Source organism: Lathyrus oleraceus, chromosome 1 (assembly GCF_024323335.1).
Source record: "Lathyrus oleraceus cultivar Zhongwan6 chromosome 1, CAAS_Psat_ZW6_1.0, whole genome shotgun sequence".
NCBI lineage: Eukaryota > Viridiplantae > Streptophyta > Magnoliopsida > Fabales > Fabaceae > Lathyrus > Lathyrus oleraceus.
Genome location: NC_066579.1, coordinates 47,571,106 through 47,574,741, shown reverse-complemented (window position 1 = coordinate 47,574,741; position 3,636 = coordinate 47,571,106). Strand labels below are relative to the sequence as shown.

General features: G+C 38.7%; 1 non-coding gene across 1 annotated transcript; it reads right to left on the bottom strand.

Moving 5' to 3' along the window:
• Positions 1 to 575: 575 nt before the first annotated feature.
• Positions 576 to 682, bottom strand: LOC127116528 (small nucleolar RNA R71). Its single transcript, XR_007801357.1, has one exon. It is a non-coding gene; the product is annotated as a small nucleolar RNA R71 (small nucleolar RNA).
• Positions 683 to 3,636: the final 2,954 nt, after the last annotated feature.

Genomic DNA, 3,636 nt, shown 5'->3' with positions numbered 1-3,636 from the left:
TTGGCGCCGTTGCCGGGGACCAATTTCGTCAAATTTCATTTCCCTGTTGTTATATCGTTTAGACTTAGGCTATTTACCACCGGTCAATGCGAAGAACTCGCAGCACCGAAAGTTTAAGCTTAGTATACCCTCTGGCGGAACCTGAACGTTACGCTCGTGCACGTGTATTCTTTCATAGAATTAAGAGAGCTATGGCCGAAGATCAAAACCAAAGACCTCTTAAGGACTTCGCTCAACCATCCAACGAAGAACCTAGTTCTAGTATAGTAAACCCAACCATCCCAGCTAATAATTTTGAACTTAAACCTTCCCTGTTACAACTAGTGCAACAGAGACAATTCGCAAGTCTCGCTACTGAGAACCCAAACCAACATTTAAAAATATTTCTTCAATTTGCAGACACTTTTAAAACCAATGGAGCTTCTCCTGAGGTAATACGTTTAAGATTATTCCCTTTTTCCCTCAGAGATAAAGCCCTATCATGGTTAGATTCCCTTCCACCCAATTCCATTACGACTTGGGATAACCTTAGAAGAGTATTTCTTGCTAGATATTTTCCCCCAAGTAAGACGGCCGTTCTTCGAAACCATATAACTAGATTTACCCAAAACCAAAGAGAATCGATGTTCTAAGCTTGGGAGAGATATAAAGAGTTCTTACGAGTATGCCCACATCATGGTTTAGAAAATTGGTTAATCATTCAAACCTTCTATAATGGACTTCACTATAACACCAAGATGACCATCGACGCTGCCGCAGGCGGTGCTCTGATGAACAAACCTTATCCTGAAGCTAGTGCCCTCATCGAAGATATGGCTCAAAACCATCAATCATGGGGAGTCAAACGAGCGACAGTTGAGAAGAAGGAAGCCTAAGGAGGAGTGCATGAACTAAGCTCTATAGACATGATGCAAGCTAAAATGGACGTGTTAGCCCTTAAGGTCGAGCATATGTGCATAAACCCGAATACTATAGCCGCAATTTTGTTGGATTGTGAGATATGTGGAACCAAAGGACACCAATCTGCATAATGCAGTCTATTAAACGAAACCCACTCTGAGCAAGTGAACTACACCCAAGGGAACCCATATTCGAATACATATAACCCTGGATGGAGGAATCACCCGAACTTCTCCTATAGAAACAATAACCCAATCCAAAATAATGCACCTCCAAGACCTAGTTATCAAGCCCCAAGATCAAATTAACCTATGCAACCTGTGCCACCAAAGCCGAGCCTTGAGAAAATTATGGAAAATTTTATCACCGCTCAAACCCAACAAAATAAAGAGTTCATGAACCAAAACATTCATGTTAATGAACTGATTACCCAGTTAGGAACCAAGGTTGACCAAATAGTTACTCATACCAAGATGCTTGAAACCCAGATCTCTCAGGTAGCTTTAAACCAAGCCCCTCAGACCACACCTGGAGGACAGTTCCCTGGACAACCTCAACAAAATCCGAGAGGACAAGCCAATGCCATTACCCTACGAAGTGGGAACGCTTATGATGAGCCCTCTCAGGTAGCTTTATCCAAGGGTATTTTGCCTTCAATAAGGACTTAACTCACTAATCTTGAAAGATTACAACATTTGATCGTCTAAGAGGATAAAGATCTCTTAGACCTCTCATGTTTACAGACTTCACAAGTCACTTAAGGAGAATTCAGCAAGTAAGTAAAACTGCAGTAGTGCTTAGTCCTTCTAGGTAGGCAGAAATTACACAATATAAGAACAAAAGAAATGTTCACACTTGATAGAAGCAACTCGTGTGAAAGGAGAATGCGTAAGAGATATGAGATTAGTTTCAGTATTCTCGTGTGTTTCATTATTTTCTTTGTGAAGAGATCCATCCTATATATAGGGGTTGATGGAGAGACTATTGGATGAAAGGATCTTTAGTAATGATGGATAATGAATGTCATTAATCTTTGTGTCCTTTCCATAACAATTTGGGGTGCTTTAAATTTCTTCCAAAATTAGATTCTTGCCATAAATAGAATACTTCATAGCTAAGTCTTTAGTGATCATTTCTGAATCAGAGTCTTCATGAAATCAGAGTTTCTGTTCAGCATGTACATCTTCAGATAGTTGCTTACAGCAGACTAACTTCAGAGGTTCTTGATGTCTTCCTGATTGATTACGTCAGAGTGTAAAAGCTTCAGATCCTAGAGTGTGTTCTTCCGCTTCAAAGTGTCTAATATCTCTTTCTTCGTTGAACTTTGTACACTTCCTTTGTTCATAGTCAGAGCTTCTGCTTGAGTACCTTCTAAGTGGTCATTCTGAACTTGTGTCTATATCTGATATATGTCTATCTGACTTCTTTTTTATTAGAGTCCAACATACTTAGATAAATTTTTTTAAGGTACCATTTTGTTTCATCCTTTGTTATCATCAAAATCTTAGAGATGAATTGTAGATACTGAATTTTGTTGTTACAGTTTTAACTAAGTCTCGTTTTAGTGTCATATCCTCTTTGTTAAACTTTGCAGGTCGAGAACTCCAAGCTAACACATATGCATTGGAAAACTAGTATAATACTCCACCTTTTTGGTAAAGAGAAACCATGCTTATGTTCCAAATATCAATTGAATAATGGTAATGAACTTTATGTGTGTATCATGAATTATGTGATGATGTGTATGAATCGAATGATTAATGTATAAACCAAGTTCCTTGATGATGAGTGAGAGTAAACCTAAAGTTATATCTATGTGAATGGAATTAGAAAGATGACTTAGGTTATGGTAAATAACTTAGGTTGTGATACTCGAATGCAATAAGCTCCTCTGTGTGCATCCGTGAGCGAGTAGTCTCTAGAGAAGAGTTATTCCATCTACGAGAATGCCCAAGACATTGATGGAGAACAATACCAAAGTTGCGATTCAAATAGCTTTAATGAAAATACTTTGTAATATATTCTAATTCGGATAGAACCACATGGTAGTTATGATATCAACCATTGGTGATTCTGATATGATTACATGGTGTTTGATGAGTGTCGCATCTCGAAAAATACGATTCCTTGCGATGGTCGCGGAAAAAATTAGTTCGAACCGAGTCACCACCGAACTTTATATATTCCAAAGAAGGAATAGGAAAATATCGATAAAAAATTTCCAAAATAGGATAATGGTCATCGTAACCATATTCGGGTTCGGGAGTCGATTACGCATGGGGAAGGTATTAGCACCCCTCACGTCCGTTGTACTCAACGGGAACCTTTTAGTTTGATTTGCGGTTTGATTGTTAGCTTATGTTGTTTGTTTTCTTCGAATGATAAAAGTATTGAAAAGAGGTGGATGGAAACCTCAGATGGGGGAAAAGGGAGGTTTTTTATTAGTATGCTCGCCAAGATCTCGCAATCTCGTGCCTACGTATCCTTATAGTGCAATAACGAAGTCAGAGTATTCGTAGTTCGGGGAACTACAATTTTGTTGGTGTTTTTTATGAACGACTATTTCGATCGCGTTCTAAAGGCTAAACATTGGCTTGTCTATTCTCGGAGGAGGCTTAAGCACTAGTTTGTTGTGTGCGCTAAAAAGGATTCAACAGTGTTCTTTTCGAAAAGAGTTAAAATCATTGAGCAATATGGTGCACACCAATCATTCAACCTTTCGAGAAATAGCAAGGC